The sequence below is a fragment of the Euprymna scolopes genome, chromosome 12 (assembly GCF_053919585.1).
Source record: "Euprymna scolopes isolate OS-2025 chromosome 12, ASM5391958v1, whole genome shotgun sequence".
Lineage (NCBI taxonomy): Eukaryota > Metazoa > Mollusca > Cephalopoda > Sepiida > Sepiolidae > Euprymna > Euprymna scolopes.
This window is the reverse complement of record NC_136493.1, coordinates 21,894,853-21,914,261: the sequence shown is the minus strand read 5'-3', so window position 1 is coordinate 21,914,261 and position 19,409 is coordinate 21,894,853. Positions and strand designations below refer to the sequence as shown.

General features: G+C 32.0%; 1 non-coding gene across 1 annotated transcript; it reads left to right on the top strand.

The window, feature by feature from the left end:
• The first annotated feature begins 1,012 nt into the window (after positions 1-1,012).
• Positions 1,013-1,085, top strand: Trnar-acg (transfer RNA arginine (anticodon ACG)). Its single transcript has one exon. It is a non-coding gene; the product is annotated as a tRNA-Arg (tRNA).
• Positions 1,086-19,409: the final 18,324 nt, after the last annotated feature.

Genomic DNA, 19,409 nt, shown 5'->3' with positions numbered 1-19,409 from the left:
TTTAATTCAAGCCATTATATCTATAATATAAAGCTGAACGCCTGTGTGTGTGTGTGTGTGTGTGTGTGTGTGTGTGTGCGTCTGGTCACGAATAGACTCCTATATAGGTGACTATTTTAAAAAACTGATTACATATGACTTTTGCATTTAAAACTTTAATTCAAGCCATTATATAAAAAATATTTTTTTATAAAATCGACAGTAGGTTCTTTGATAAGATAAAGGTGTATTCGAATTAAAAAATTCTGTTTAAGGCAAAATTGAACCATGATACTTGATTTTTGAATTTTACACTTGAATTCAAGCCATCATATAAAACTAATTTAATAAAATAAACCGTAGGTTACTTACAATGCAATTTAGAATACAATGTATGGTGGACTAATTCACTACGGGAAGGCACCTGAAGCTTCCTACCGATGCATTACAGTTGGTCCCCAACTTGAGCAAGCAAGCAACCGATTTTATTTAAACATGACCAATTTAACCGATTTCGATTACAATAAAAGTATTCTGTGGAACATTCGTTGATTATCATTCGATCCCCAGCAACGTCGCAGCTACCTGCTAAAAAAGACAATTTCATTAATGTTGGGTATTTTTAAAAATTAATTTCTTTTATCTTTTTAGTCTTCTAATAGAGTCTCATAGGTCGGGAGGTGTTTTCATTAATTTTTAGCACCAGTATCGATATCTATACAATTAATAAAATTCTAAATGTTTATTTATTTATGTGTGTGTGTGTGTGTGTATATATATATATATATATATATATATATATATATATATATATATATATATATATATATATATATGAAATTTTCGAAGGGATGCACCGAATTGAAAAATTCCTTTTTTTCCCCTGAAAGGTGTGAGTCTCTAGATTGTCTCGATCTAAATACATAAGGGGGTTTGGTCCGTTTCGTTTTTGTCGAAAAAGTTACCTGCCCATGTCAACAGAATTTAGCACTATCTGTATACAGTCGCGGTGACATCTTTCGGTGTACAGATAGGGCTTGTGGCGCAATGGATAACGCGTCTGACTACGGATCAGAAGATTCCAGGTTCAAATCCTGGCAAGTTCGTAATAATTTTAACCATCATTTTATCCAACGTTTACTCATTATCCTTACCCTTAGGGTATTTTTGTTTTTTTAGTGATTTTGTTTTGTGCATATGGAGATTTCCCATACTCCGAGTTCACAGGGTAAGTGTTGGTGGTAAGATAATTTCAAGTGTACCCGACTTTCTGTTTGACTCGGCTAGTTTTTAATATGGAGCATTTTCAAACGAACAGGAATCAATCATTTTATAAGAATTTATAATTAAAACAAGTTTGGCTCAAGGATACATCTTCTGATCTTTAATTAATGATTGAATACTTAGAGTTCTTTTTCAAAGATGGACATATTAAATCCTAATCAACACCAAGAGCCATAATTCCAATAAAGTTTTAATCTTTTTCTTAAATTCTCTCAGCTGGCTTCATCATATAAGAGGAAATACGATCCGATAATTACGACGTCTGCAAAATTGTTGGAGTTCATCTTGGATACAGTATCTGACATCAAGCAGCTGTCAGATTTTTACATTTCTAATATGCGCCAAGAATTAAACGAGAGAAGACACACGAGATAAGAAAGGAATCTGCCTCGGCGGACTCATTGTTACAGACTGGGTTGTCTTTAGTTGGTCTGCTACGGGCGTAAGATAAGCGCAGAAAGTCCATTTGGTCGAAGAAAAAAGTAATTTAAACAAGCTAATCACATGGGCAATAAATAAATAAATAAAATAATTGTTCACAAACATGTTCGCCCGTCAGCAGAAAGATCTTCTTTCTAAGACGTAGAATCTAAAGAGAAAGTTAGGGTTAGGGTTGTTTTGCAATAAGATATAATTGGAACTGCAGGGTGAAGAGAGCGGAAATAAGAGATTTTTATTAGTGATGCGTACATTACATATCAACAGATTTAGGAACGTAATGCTATTTCAAACTGAGGATGGATGGACCGAGTCGGAGTATGATTAATAGATGCAGTCAAATAGTACTATATTTATTGCATAAAGGACCTATATATGTATATGTATGTCCAAGTATATATATTGACTAAACACGTTGCGTGTATGTCCAAGTATATACGACAAAATCACATTGACACACTGGGTCTCATCAGATCACTAAAGTTGAGCAACGTTGAGCTTGGCTAGTACCAGATGGGCGATCATTTGGGAAGTCTAGGCACTATCTGCGCTCTCCGCTTATCTCAACAGTGTTTCCTCTCGCCCTGAAATACCACTTGCCACTGGTATTTTAAAATGCCGACTCAGAAGAAGCGTAGTTGGGAATCGCACAACTCTTACCACAAAATTTGATTGAGTAGCCACGCCTACAGTGGGTATCCATAGTCTGTCAAGACTGATGGAAGCTACCATTTCCAAATAAAACTAAAAAACTACAAAATAAACATTTACAAAGTTAGTGTATTCTAAATCAGCAGTGTATTGGCTGAATAGTATATAAAACAGAGAAAAAAAGTATTCATTCTTCGACACTAAACTGGCAAAGATTTCGTCGGAAGTGTCGGTTTATCAGTCATTTTCTGTACTAAAGGGAACTAATTCTGATTATTTTGTCAAGGAATTACTTCCCTTAAGACGACTTATTCATAAGAGTTGTTTTATGTTACTACTGTAAAAATTATCAGAAATCGAGGGTTCACCTTCCTGGGGCTAACATTTAATCTCTATAAGGGATGCATAGGTATCAAATATTCTATTAAATTTCTCTTTTACCTCTCAAATATTTAGTTAGCAAAGAAGTTGAGAGCATAATTTACCTGAACACGATTGACTATTTAAATATGTTATAGCATATCCTTGCAATCTCTTGATTTTATTGGATAGCAGAGCTAGAATTCATCTATTCTGGTAGTGTATCCTGCATCATGCGATTACTTTAGCAAACATCACATGGAGAAGTTTGAGTTTATCCATATGAAAAAGATCTTATTTGGGCTGCGAATATTATGTGAGTTTGAATATTTAGTCAGGGTTTACCTGTAAAGAAACGTATTCCTCTTGCCAAGTTTTCCTGACAAACCCCATGTACAGAAATACCCTAGGATAGTGTCTAGTAGGCATTCAAGTTCTCTTTCAGTTGTCTTTCTGCATGTGTCTGTGTGTCCGAGGAGAGGAATGGACTGGGTGAAGAGGAAAGAGAGAAGGGAGAAAACCGGAAATGGGGAAAGAGAGAAAGATAAAGAAATGAATAGAGAGAGGTAAAGCGATACAGGTTTTAATAGAAATGCGTTAAAATTTTGGCCTAGGCAATGCCGGGTAACCCTATTATATATATATATATATATATATATATATATATATATATATATATATATATTCCAGGTAGAAAGATATCCCAAAATTAAGAATAATTTAATTTCAACAAGGATCGTTGATAGTGCTCAATCAAAGAGAGAACATATAAATACAGTCAAATCTTGCTGCGATGTGCAGACCGTTTTAATCATATTTGATCTCATCAGGCGAGAAAAATTAAAATACAAAAATTAAAAAGCTTCAAGACCATTTTCAAATTTTTTGGGGGGGAGAAAATGTGGCATGACTGGCGCAAAGCAATGTTAAAGTTCTTAACTCTAAGCTTAGTTCTTTGTATATATATATATATATATATATATATATATATACAGAGAGAGAGAGAGAGAGAGAGAGAGAGAGAGAGAGAGGGAGAGAGAGAGAGAAAATAAATGACAAAAAATATATTCCAAACGTCATGATGTTGACCATCTTATAATTTATTCCTTTAATGCAGTTGACTTTTCCAATTCTTGACAGTATCTGTTTCGTAGCGCAAAATCAGCCACTTAATTATTATATCAATCAGTGAATCTATTTTGCCGTTAACTCATCAGAAGAAATAGCAACAATCAATCCGTCAAAAGGAAATGAAGTGTGATTTGACATGATTAAACTCCGAAAATTGGAAGAGAAGCTGCATATACCTTTACGCCATTTTAAATATATATATATATATGACTCTCTACCTCTCTGACTCTAGCTCCATATCACAACATTTGAAGGGACATGGCTGCCAACATTCGAAATTTCGAAGAATTATGGTAGAAAATACAAGCGTATTGCAGAGTGAGAGAAATGTAAATAGGCTAAGAATACTCGAAGCATTGTACATTAAAACAAAGAAGCCTCAAATAAATAATATGAGTGCAGCCGGAACATTTTGAAATGTTTGGGATAAATGTTTAATAATGTATATATGTGTTTGCATATATAAATATGTGTAATATATCTAAAAAAAAAAGAAAAAAAAATTCGCCCACTTAAGTTGTAACAAATTACCACTGTACTAGGAAAAACATATAAGTAAATTAAAAAACAATCCCTACATTTATTTCTACAATATGCCCGAGGATGATAGAAGTACTTCTGTCGAAAGCGCTCGCGATTATGGATACAACATATACAATTTCGAGAAAAACACAAAAAGGACTATTCGGAGATTGGAGAAGATAAAAAGGAAAATTGTAAAACAGAATAATTCCGTGCTATTCAATAATATTTGCCTAAATGAGAAAATGCCGCCTAAATATACAGAATATATATATATATATATATATATATATATATATATATATATATATATATATATATAATCGGTTCAGTTAGTTTCGAAAGACTATCATCTGTAAGGGTGCTTGGATGTGTAAATATCAGGCAATGGTTGGACAATCTCCAATCAATTCTCTCCTGAGTTGGTACTGCTTGATTCCAGTGGCAGGAAGAATCCAGAGCGGAGAACACATATGCTATTCCGAAATGGTCACTTATTTAAGTACTGGCAGGACTGGACGTCGATTAACTTCAATAATCTAACCAGAACTGGTATGTCAATATGACCCTATAAAAATAATGCTTCCTTATTTTATTGCACCCGAATGGATGAGATGGATTGCAAGTTGCATTGCTATGATTACTTAACAAATGCATTCATGACCTAAACATGTTATCTTCCTGTTGCAAACATGACGGTGTAATAGTCTAAGAAAGCAACGCCTGTCATGAACGTGCGTCAGAAACAGAGATGCGTCATTTAATTCCAGGCAAAAGTGTACTAAGGATAGTTGTGCCTATGTAGAAACATTAATTATGGAGCACAAAAGGTCGCTCGGTTTAATGGTACTAATACCATCTTATTAGCATAGCGAAACTAAATGCTCATCGCCAGAAGATATATATATATATATAAATATATATAAATATATATATTAATATAAAGATATATACATAAAAGTGAACGTGTCTGTGTGTGTCTGTGTAGATTTTCCTACGCAATAACTCTGTCAATTTTAAGTCTACAGACTCAAAATTTGATATACAGGGTACTGAGGTTATTGGAAATATTTGTAATCGTTTTTCGGCGAAAAATTTAGCTCTTAAGGGATCAGAGTTCAATGATTTCACCTTTGAGAACTCTACCAACCTCCTCGGAAAATTTTGGTTATAAACACTTGAAATATTAGATATAGGTTTCTTGGACATGGATCTAACTTAATAACTTGATTTGAGCAGAAAACAATAAATTTTTAAGGGGTCATAATAGGTGTCAAAGTTAAAGAAAATTACCGTTTTTTTTTTGCTCAACATTACACCCCCAAACGCTGGACAACGCCGGGTTGAAATGCTAGTACATATATATATATATATATATATATATATATATATATATATATATATATATATATATATATATATATATATATATACTAGCGGTGGGTGACCGGCGTTGCCCGGGTTCTTAGATGCGTGTGTGGTTGGAAGGGTAAAATAAAACAAAGCGAAATAATAACCCTGTTTAAATATTAAAACTATCAACAAAAAATCTTGAAAAAAAAAATTAAAAAATGAACGTGATGCAATACGAACGGACTGGCGATGCCCGGGTGTTTGAAAAATCACAAAAAGTTTGAGGGGGGGGGAGCTCGAACTCGAATCATTGAGGCGAAAGCGCAAAAAAAAAACAAAACAAAAAAAAAAAAACGAAAAAAACATGATGAATTAACTAAAAAGTGAATTAGGTCAAATATCAATTCCACATTGAGCGGATTCTAAATGAATGTTTTTGTTTTCTCGAATTCTAAATGAATTTATTTGTTTTAATTTTAATTAAAGTGTAATGCAAATGAATTCATGATATTATTGAGTTGTAATAATAAACAGTAAAGAATTAATCTTTATGTAAAAATAAATGTTTAACTGCAAGCAATAATAAATAAAGGTATAGCTATATTTAAAGGTTAGAGTCGTTAAAACCGGAAATAAGAACTGGTTAGTCTCGCAGTTTGCGTCTTACACTAACTAAAAGAAAAGGCAAAAAGTAAACAATAACAATAATCGCATTTTCTTTTTATATTTTTTTTATTTTATTTTATTTTGAAAACAGAAAGCATAAATCAGGGAAAGAAGATAAGAAAAACAACAACAACAACAACAACAACAACAAAAAACGGCATAAATAACCTTGTAAGATTCCAAACCTGTGTTTCCTCGTACTGTTCATTGTGAACGCATCCGATGCGGTGTAAATGGCAGCGGAAAAAGGAGGAATCTAATAGAGAGAAAAGATGTTGCAACTTCCATTGAATGTTACCGATTTTGGCAGTGAACTCTCACCGGGAAAATATAGGAATGTACGGTTATCGAGTAAGTGTAAGGTTAATAGGCCTATAGCACTCCTCGGATCCTGCGCTGTAGTTTGTGCGCATTACATTTGCATGTAATGTCTTTATTTTTAACATTATTAAGGTCAAACTACACGGGAAAAAGTGAGTTCATTTTATTTATATAGAATAGAAGATAGATAGATAGAAGATAGAAGATAGAAGAAGAAGATAGAATAGAAGAAGAATAGATATAGAAGAAGAATAGATATAGAAGAAGATAGAATAGAAGAAAAGGAATAGATAGAAGAAAAGAGAATATATATATATATATATATATATATATATATATATATATATATATATATATATATATATATATATATACACGAATTGCCTGCAATAAGTTTCAACACTTTTTTTTGTACAGGCACTTGAATTTGTCATAAACTCTTGAAAATTCAGTATATTGTTGCTATGCATCTTATGAGATGACTGACCAATTTTTATGGTTTCAGATTAAAAAAAGAGCTACAGTAGGAACTAGAATACATCCTTCTAAAGCCTGATTTTCACAGCTGATGAATTTCAAAAATGAAATCTGAACGGGAGGACATTTTCAAGAAAGATATGCAATATCATTTTGTTTTAAACTTAGAAAATATCTTACAGAAACCTATGAAATGCTTCAGGCTGCTTTTGGACCATCTTGCATAGACCGAGCATCAGTTTTCGACTGACAAAAGAGATTCAAAGAAGGCAGGAAGGTGTGAGAGGAGTAAGGAAATCAGAACACTAGAGTTAATCACAGACTATTTGACTAAGATGAATATTAAGACAATACCTCACTCTCCTATACACCAGACCTTGCTCCCTGTGACTTTTAGTTGTTCACTAAGCTCAAGAAAAATTATTGAAGTGAAAGAGGCTGTGACGAGGGTCATTTACGCACGCACACATGAGGAGTCTCGTGGATCCTTCCAGAAGTTGTTGGAACGGTACAATAAGTGCATTACTTCCAGACTAGATTACTTTGTAGGGGATTAGTGTTTCATGTGTGCACTATCACTAAAAGTGCCCATACGAAAAAAGACTAGAAACTTATCGAAGGCATGTCAAAGATACATATATTTTCTGTTTAAACTAAATGTATACTGTTGAAGTTTTTTCCTTAAAGATGGGGTATATTTCCCATTTTAGTTCAAGGTTCAATTAGAAGAAATCATCGAATCAGCGAGACAGTATTCTTTATTATATCTGAAATCTCTGGTACCGCCTCGCCAATCTTTCACGAAAAACACCCATCTAGCCGAATCCACTGTGAAAAATTTCCCCCGCTCTATATCTGTGCCTAAATCAAAACGTGGATTCCATGAACAAAGCTTCTTTCTTAGAACTGCACGCCTGTGGAACTCTGTTCCGTCTGCCTGCTTCCCACCGGACTACAACTTGGATGTCTTCAAGTCCAATGTTAACAAATTCCTAATGAACCGCCCCCTTAAGTAAACACTTCATCAAATCTCCACACTAACGTAATGTACTTGCAATAACCCTTATCCCTGAGTGGCTTCCGGGCCTTGATAAGTGGTGATCACTGTGTAAAAAAAAATATGCCTATATGTGTAGTTTCAGTCGAATGCTATTTGCGTGGTCTGCCTTCAAAATATTGCATCTTAAATAAATAAAAGTAACTAGCATAAATAAATGAAAACCTAATAATTGCATTGCCATCCTTTTACCAAAATCAGTTCACATACAAAAGAGAACTCCTAAATTGTATTACAAAACTATTCTTTTTCTACTTGGAGAGAAATGGGGTTATATCTTTGTGAGTGGTGAGTGTATTCATTTTCTTTTTGTCTAAAATGAGCAGTTCATGTCGGAATGTTTAGAAATTTCGGAAATATTATTCCCACGGAAAACAGATCGTTGAATTCCATGTGAGTTTCACATTGGAATACACCCCAAAAAACAATATAGGGATGCAATAAAACACTATTTTCGATGAAGAAAAGCAATAAAAAAACAACAAAAAAAACAACAAACAAAAAAAAAACAAAAGACACAAATAAACAAAAAGCAATTCGCAATGGAAAACGTAAAAAATTAAACTTCAAAAGAAATTTTATCGTTTCAGTTTTTCCTTTTAAAAGCTCAGATTATAAAAGCAGATAAAATTACCAGAGGAAATCAAGCTGGAATTTGACATTAATAATCGCTTGACATAGAATTTTTCAATATACGGCCTGCTTTATTTTATTACTGTTTGAATATTTAAAAAAATCATATATATATATATATATATATATATATATATGTGTGTGTGTGTGTGTGTGTGTGTGTGTGTGTGAATGAGGTCGAGTTTCAAACCTGGCTTGAAGTAGTTTCTAATCTAGCATATATATATATATATATATATATATATATATATATATATATATATATATATACATTTTTCTTATTATATATCAATCCTTATATAAGAAGCTCAATGTGAATACAGAGCAATATATAGAATAAATGACAAAAATTTATATTCCAAAATACATGATGTTGACGATTTTATATTTTATTCTTTTACATCAATTGATCCTTACAGTTCTTGACAGTGTCTGTTTCGTAGCGCAAAATCAACCACTTAATAATGACATCAATTAGTGAATCTATTGTGCTCTTAACTCATCAGAAGAAATAGCAACAAGATGGCGTAATGGTAAAATATAAAGGTAACTGCAGCTTCTCTTTCAAATTTTCTGATTCTCATCATGTTTTATCATATTTTAATTCCTTATGCTGGATTGATTGTTGCTATTTCTTCTGATGAGTAAGTAAAAAAAAAAATAGTTGTTAAAACTGGAATAGAAAAGGGACAATATATTCTAGTAAAAGACAATAAATTTATTACTTAAAATATTGCAGCATTAAGAATTGATTATATAATGTTAAATTGAATTAAAAACAATCCGAATGCTGCAATATTTTAAGTTATAAATTTATTATATTTTTACTAAAATATCTTCTCCTTTTCTTTTCCAGTTTTATCAACGTGTTCATTACTTTTCCATGTTTAATCCTAACCATGTTACTTTTCATGCTCGCATTTTCCGATTGTAATCCATCATTTTTCCGAGATTCGAGTAAACTCACTTGTTCATTGTTTAATTTCAGTCTTATTTGTTGCCTCATAAACATAACATACCCATATGTAATAACAATGTACGGCACTCGGCTGCTTCAATAAAATCCCTCCAAATATCTCCCTTTCGTTCTTTCATTCTCTCTGTTTCACTTGTTACTTCTCTTTTCGCGACAGCAGTGAAGTAGTAGCAACACTAGTCGTTGAAGCGACGTAGTTGCTAGTGAAACCAGTCATAAAAAACGTCGCTCACATCCTTACGTCTTTTTACGATTTTGAATACCAGAAATTTCATCATTACGTTTGTTTTACTGAACGAAAATTGAAAGCTTTTTCACAATATAACTGTAAGGTGATCTATAAACTCTAATAATTGTTTGACATTGATCGGAAAATGAGTGAGCGGTACAAATTTAAAGCAGTTCTTACTGACTAAAACCACCACATAGCCATATATTCAAACACGGTAGTGTTTGAATGATATATATTTTTACATACGTTTCTACCGGATATTAACTTTCGATTTCTTTTCTTAAGAGTCTACCTATTTTGTTAGATTGTCTTCTAAGAATGTAAGTTTCTTGACATATAAACCCTCTTATCTCTTCCTTTTTTACATTTTCCTTTTATTTGTTTTCTCTTGTTATTTTCCAACTTAATTTGTCCTGTTTCCTTTATATAGAATGCTAGCGAGGGATACCCAGCGTTGCCCGGGTGTTTGGAGGGGTGTGGGGGGTGGGGGTTAAAAAAAAGTAAGTATGAGGATCGAACCCGAACCGTTGAGGCAAAGTTGTAAATTAAAGTGTGAAAAAAAAACAACAAAAAAACGTGCAACGTTAATCATTGACCCACCGCGAGACGCTAACGTAAACACGTTTGAATTTATTTAATTACTTGGATTTGGCAGGTGCCCGTTTTAATGAGTTAATGAGGACAGATTTGACTGCAGGATGGTATTTCATTTACTGCGGAACGCTTTTTAAAATTTTTATTTTCCCAAGATGTTATAGGAAAAGACTAACCCACATGCGGCGAGCGACAAATGTTGAATATTTATATTCCCGAAATCGTGCAAATTAAGTAGACAGGCAAGCTTCGTTGTTAACTGTGAGATATTACGATTTATATGTGATATAAAAAGTTTTAAAAAGTTGTGAACTGACCGACCGCTTCTCTGAAAAAAGCCTTTTGTAGACATACAGAAAAAGCGAACATACATACATACATTTTCGCTTTTATATTTATAGATTATATCAAATCGTTTTTCATTACTGATATTTTAAATGATGTAAACAATATTTACATTTTATATGTTAATTTCAACTGCATTTCTCGCGGTTAACGTTGGCCGAACGGTTTGTTCCTTGCTAATGGAGTCAGAGATTGCTCAGTGGCCGGGTTTGAATTTCTCGACCGGCTGTAACTGTAACAACTATGCGCTTAAAGGATGAAGCACTAATATCTGTGGGTATTAAAAAGAATTAATGATTATGTAGATGTTTCTCGGAAAAATATGCTTTCTCAAATATATTTCACCCTTCATTTATACTAACACTTTTATTTAAAAGCTCGATGTATATCAAATATAACTACAGAGCATATACAAATGAATGATAAAAAGTCTATATTCTAAATCTGAAGATGTTGTTCATCTTACCGTTTATCTCTTTCAGGATGTAAAAATGTTTTATTTTCGACAGTACCTCTTTCGTAGCGCAGAAACAATCACGTAATTATTATGTCAATTTTTAAATATTTTCCGCTCTAACTAATCAGAAGAATAATAACTCATTACATTTAAAAAGAAAAAAAAAAGAAAATCGGGCATAATTATTTAAATACTCCCCTCGAAGATTAGTTGCAGTGTATTTATAATATTTATGCCATCTTTGGCGTAAATAACATATATCATATGATTATAGACATGTATAGCTACCTACCTACTATATATACATATATAGTATATATATATATATATATAGAGAGAGAGAGAGAGAGTACCTACTATATATATGTATATATATATATATATATATAGTACCTACTATATATAGTACCTACTATATATATATATTACCTACTATATATATATAGTATATATATATAGTACCTACTATATATATATGTATATATATATATATATATATATATATAGTACCTACTGTGTATATATATATATGCATATATACCTACTATATATATATATATATATATATATAGTACTTACAATATATATATATAATACCTACTATATATATAGTACCTACTATATATATATATATATATATATATATATATATATGTTACCTAACTTAATTAGAATATATATTTTCAAAACAAAGAGGTTCTTATTGTTCAGAACTTTAAAGTAAAAATATAAGTCGGTAACTTAAGCTCGCATGGCAGATCAACAGATTATAACCATTAGCTGATTCTGAGCGGATGTGCTGACGTTTAATAATGAATGCATAAATTTCAACTATATTTTTTGCAGTTAACGTTGGCCGTGTGTTTTTTTTTCCTTGCTTATTTAGTCCAAAATGGCTTCGGGGCAGGTTTAGAATCTTCCGACCGGCTGTAATCGTTATACTCTACACTGATTATTCTAAAAAGGATGAAACACTAATGTCTCTAAGTATTTACGTATTTAAATCATTATAGATTTAATTATGTATACATATATTTTCATATATATTTATATATGTACACACACACTCTCTTTATATATATATATATATATATATATATATATATATATATATATATATATATATATATGATGAAAATAATGGAAATAGTATTCCGACAAAATGGAGAAAATAAAAAGGAACAAACCGTATGATGTGTTCATCAACGCTTCGTCTTTATTTCGAGACTTCCTCTGGATGAATGAGATTAAGAAACCAAAAAATATACCAGTACAAAATATTTGAAAATGTTTCACGTGCACAGTGTGGCGCAGTTCTATTTCAGAGAAACGGAAAATCGATGTTGAAAATTCAAAAAAGAAGGGGGGGTGGCGCTGTTAAAGAAAAGGACATTTTAGTGACGTCGTATAGTCGTTAATTTAATTTTAAAACTATGAACGCAAGTTTATATTCTTATTGGGAAAAAGATTATACTCTACACTGATTATTATATATATATGCAGGCAATTCACATTGAGTGTTTATGACTTTTGATTGCAAAGTTATTTTGCGTCGGAATATTGGCCATCCAACCGTTTTACCTAATCGATCACTGTCCATTTTATTCGATATTCACATTGATCTTTATTCTGTCTGATTGATTTGTTCCAAACAGAAAATACTTTTAAATAGAAGGAAACGTTAGTTTTTAACAAACAGAAATACACACACACACACACACACACACACACACACACACACACACATATATATATATATACATATGTGTGTGTATATATATACACACACGCACGCACACACACAGATATATATATATATATATATATATATATATATATATATATATATATATATATATATATATATATATAAACTTCATCCCAAAGCAGCAAAACTGAACTTAACTTACCAGAACACGATATATACAAATGTAGGCACATTTAGGCATATTTTATTGTATAGAAAATAAAGGTTCTTTTTAAACAATAGTAAAAAAGATTGGTAACTATATAATGGTATTATAATCTTCCAAAACCTGCAAATTATATTTTCATGTAATTTTCTCCCATAGAACCAAAGATATGAGCATTGTAATATTCAATTTTGCTGCCAGAATATATATATATATATATATATATATATATATATATATATATATATATATATATATATATATATATATATATATAATACTCAGATAAGCTTGCTTGCTTTCTTTGGCGTTTTAATCGTCCATCTAGTTTGGAACTGCCGGTTTCAAAAACTTCGCCTGTTTACCTATTTAATCGCCTCCCTCTCTTAAGTCTGATATTAAATGCAACGGATGCAATTCAAAACATACACAAAGTCAAAAATATTTTGTTTGAACTTATTTTAACGTATTTTCCTTACAAATGCATGTAATTTAATCCCGTTGAGTTAAAAAAAACAAACTTATTTGCATGTGTATCTATCCATCTATCTATCTATCTATTTATTATATAATTATAAAACTCAGTTCTTCTTGCTTGCTTGGAGGTTTAAAACATCTATCCAGCTTTGACTTCCAGTCTTAAAAAGAAATTCACCTGTTTACCTATTGCATGACCTTCCTCTCTTAAGTCGTATAATAAAACCACTGCTGCTATTCAAAGCATACACAAGGTCAATAATATTTTTGTTTGAACTTATTTTAACGTGCTTTCCCTACAAATAAATGTAATTTAACCCCGTTGAGTTTAAAATAAAACGATTTAAATATAAATATACAATATATAACTATAATTATATGTTAAACATATTTACTGCTTTTAGTAGCGCTCCAGTGGATTCTGACAATTTTTTTTTCAGGCTTTACTTAAAAAAAATTCTGTTCAAGGAGAGGGGGTTAGAAAATTGGTTTTATTAGTACTTTTAGTAAGGATTCCTAAATTTTTGTTAGTGCTTGCAGTAGTGCCATGGAAGTCCCCGTAGTCTTATTTCTTTCACTCATCGCTTAAAAAATGTTTTTTCAAGACAATAAAAGAGAATATAATCTCAGAATCACTTTTTAATTTGAACATTTTTTCATCTTACTTTTTAAGGGCCAACGGGTAGACTAAAAAAAAAAATAATGACAGAAGGGGGATCAGACTGAACTTTTTTCAACGTGAAAATCGCAAAAAAGAAAACTAAATAATACCAATGGAGGCCTGAAGGAGCCAACGTAAAATCGGGTTGTAAATCGATTTTGAAAATGATGGACCGATTTACTACAAGGTTGTATGTGAAACTAAACCCCCTTCTAAATATTTATTAATTTCTTTTATAATCTAATAGCTTAGTGTCCAATAATTCGTAGAAATAGTTGAAAAAAGACGAAAAAGAAAAAAATGTTAGAACGGTCCGATTGTTCAGGGGTTCATACATATTTATTTTTTAATATATATTTTCTTTACCACAACGCACAAGTTGTGCGTGATTAAAACTAGAACTTGATTAAAAAAAACAAAAACTACGCTTTTCGTGTCCAAAATTATTTATTTACGATTATTTTTATTTATATATTTCGTTCATTCATCAAGTTGGAATTATTTTCAATCCAAAAAATAAAGCAAATATATTAAAAAATAAGTTACATATTAAAAAAAAAAAAATCTATTAGGGTTTGTTACGACCCAACTCCGCGTAGTTTACCTCATAGATAATATAAAAAAAAAGTATTTTTTCTAATAATTAAAATTTAAAATTTTAGCGTGGGGGATCACTTTCCTATATAAGTTAAACGTAAAATGAGACCCCCTTTTTTTAAATACGTAGAAACACTGCAAAATTTTCTTCAATTTTTAAATATTTGTTTCGAAAAAGTCTCACCGTTAAATATTACTTAATCAGTTAATTATTTTTTCCTGATATTTAAGGTTGTTTACACACACACACAGACACATACACACATACGTACACACCCACGCATACGCACACACACACACGCGCGCGCGCACAAAAACTAGGGTGGACCTGTACAATGCACACTGTTACCTTGTATTTTTGTATTTTTTTCTTTTCGTTTTTTTTTTAATTCTTTTAAGCAGATTATACCCCTTTTATATAAAAAAAAAAATACAAGCGCTGAGAGACATTGCGCGGACCTTTACTACTGACTTCTTTTTCTCCAACTTTACAACATAGCAAGAAAGAAGAAGAAGAAAAAAAGATACAAACAACATACTGAGGATGGTGTTTGACTCTGAAATATATTTAAATTATAAATTTCAAACAAGTAAAATATTTGTTTAGTTTCTATAGCGGAACTCTCTCACACACACACACACACACACACACACACACACACACACACACACACACACACATATATATATACATGCATATAATTTAAGGTTGTCTTCAGACCTCGTTGGACAGCTGTGGAGCTATTACAGTGCGCTAGGGTGTGTCATGCTGTTGGAAGAAAAAAAAAAACTCGTATTAGTGGTGTCAGTTCCATTACTCTACCTATACTCTACCCTCGAGTGGGCCGAAAACTGGGGGCAGTAGCTAAATATTAGGTGGAGATAGAATTCATGGCCGTTAATATGGCCCGAAAAAGTTTATGTTGTTGATAAGCGGAGAAGTAAGTAGATTTTAGGCGAATGCCCTGAAGACCTGTGGATCGATGAGTCCAATTTACGTGTCAAGTGCGTGTTGGAGAGTGACGAGCGTATATAGAAGACGAACTATAAAAACGAGAATATACAAATATATAATAATACATATAGATTTAATCGTTCATTCAATATAGATGTTACATCCATACATGCATACATATATTGAACACATACCCTATATCCTACCATGGAGAACTTAGTAACCACCTTCCATACCACCATACCCCACTTTGTAATATGAGCAATTTTCTTCCTCTAACTCATTAACTACTGAAGTTCCTCTATCTCCACCCCTCCACAGTTTCAATGCGTTATTTTCTTCCCCTCACGCTCAATTATTTCGCACCTTATGTAGTTATCGCTAGACGTCGCATATCTAATATGTTACATAGCATCTTCTCTCCTCTTCTGATGAGAAGCATTAGGCATCGAAATACCTAGGTATAAAACGGTTACTTATCATACACCCTTAATTTATGTAACATCCATATTGAATAACGATTAAATCTATATGCATTACTATATCTCTTCTATTATATAAAAGTCACTTTGTGTGCGTGTGTGTATGTGACTTCCTTCCTCATAGGCTCCGAAACGGCTGAGCCTATCTTTTTCCAAATTTCACACAAAGGTAATTTATATGTTTGCCTGTGTTCCAGTAGTAAAAGTAGTCTTTCTTTCTTATTGATAAAAAAGAATTTATAAAGGGAAATATTTTAGGTTATCCTGCCCAAGGGAGGTAATTCCCAGCAAATCAAGGGATATTCAATTCCTAGCAAATCGTTTCTTCTAAAAACAACAACAAAAAAAAAAAGACCCAAAACAAAACTATTGTCATCTGGAAATATTGCTCGGTGGTAGAGTATTCGACTACTAATCGAATAATCCCCTGTTTAACCTCTGGTGTATCTCAGCATTTTAGTTTACGTTTTTCTTATTAGTGAGTTTAATTTATGACAAATAATGTACCACGAATCATTTGTTCTTTTGCATATTTTAAAACTAAACAGTAATGAGAAGCGATTTTTCGGGGGCATTCATCGTCAAATACAAATATCAGCTGACTTGATATTATAAACAAACACAGACGAAATTTGATGAACGACATTATCATTATTATTAAATTTTATTTTTGCAAATTAGTCCACCTGGCAAATTGTTCCCCGTAATACATAAGAATTAATTCTATAATAATACATAAGCAATCTGCATCAATTAGTGTATCATGTTTAAACGTGTTGTACGACCGGGCAACGGCGGGCATCCAGCTAGCATTATTACATTGTCGTTTTTTTTAAATTCCCCATCATATATATATATATATATATATATATATATATATATATATATATATATATATATATATGTACTACGCTGCTACTGCTATTTGGGTCAGAGTCATAGACAACATATAGAAGGCATCTCAAGTTATTGGAAGGGTTTCACCTAAGTTGTATTAGGAGGATATTTAATATTTATAAGACAACTCCAACGCCTGACACTGTAGTTCTTGAACGATCAAATAGCACTATTATAGAAATGAAAATCATACAAAATCAGATATGTTGGACTGAACACTTGGTTAGGATCAATGACAAAAGACTCCCTAAACAACTTGTTTATGGCGAGATAAAAGACCACAACGTAAACCAAGAAAAGGCTTTAAGGATTCTATGTAAAACAATTTGAAAATACACATAACTGGGAAGCGCAAGCAAATGATCGATTGCGGTGGAGAAAAACCATCTGAGAAAGTTGTAAGATTTTTGAAGAACAGTGTGTAGATCTTGCTGTCTTAAAACGTATTTTAAGAAAGCAGGAAAATATAATCACAGTGAAATTACAACAGAAACGGAAGTGTACTGTATATAGCAGATCACTTTTGTCAAAACTGGTTTTGTAAATCATCTGAAATCACACAATCAAGGATAGGAACGACAGTTTTATGACGAGGCCTTTTGCAGCACATCCGGCAACACCAAGTTGACATATTTATGGTCTTATCTGTAAATCTAAAAGTGGCCTGATACGACATTCGAGGATTCACAATATTATCACGCGATCACTTTTACAAGAAGTGTACTTTCATGTAGGACTAAAGCTGGGTGTTGCAGGGGGGGGTCATATTGAAAGAGATGACGGGTTCATATAGGAGACATGTATAACCGGGACAGATGATGGTAATAATTAAGGAGACATTTATAACAGACTGGGATGATTCTTGGAGACTTCATATTATTAATACAAACCGTGAGATATTGTGCAACAGTTCTTAACACATATAGAGGAGAGGTATATTACTGATGACGAAGGAGGCACATTACTTGTAAGGGTTATACAAGAGTTCGTTTATAGATGAATATGCAAAACACATTTACCTTTCGGTTGTAAAGACAACACGAAGACAACACTTACAGAATATAGATGATTTCTTTATTCTTCAACCGGCCGATTGATGATGTCAGGAATTCAAGCCTTTTCGACTACAATGGTCTACTCTTCTCCCTTCGCCTCTAAGGGGATCCACTCTCCAATTGACTCTATCACAATGTGTGATCTTCTCCGATTATCGAATCCTAATCAACTCACTGCAAAACTTCGAACCCTCGATTCACATATTGAGAAGTCTCCTTTGTTTATGACGTCAGAAGTTTGGTTTCAAACATGACTACGTTCACGTGGATTTACATATGTCTGTCCAAACACACTTTTGGTAAACAAAGGATCCTCAATTCTAATTGTAATATCTAACCAATTTTTAAACAATATTTTTAAACTCGTATTGTCCATTCTTTTAACTGACATATTTAATATCCAGTTATTATAAAAGAATGGACAATCGCCTTTTTCCGACATAAATAATAGTTTGCTATTTCTAAAAGAATTAGCAATGAACTGGATTCCTAAGATTCCAATTATCCATTATCTTTAACACTTACCTACAGGGTTCGATTCTAGCCTTTTCCTAATATCATTTTCAGTCTGTCTTTATGTAACATGGGTTAAAAAGTCACCTACACACGACGCTTACCTGAAGAGATGGCAAACTTCTTATCAGGAAGTAGTAAACATCATAAAAGAAACCATAATATATATATATATATGTATATATATATATATACATTTATATATATATATATATATACATTTATATATATATATATATAATCATTGTTTTTACTATAATAATTAAATGCCTACAGACACCAGCGTTTCATCCTCTTAGAAATTTTTAGTGCACGGTTCCACGATTAACACCAGTCGACAGATTTTCCAATCAGCAACCATTAATAGCGATAAATAGCGTTGA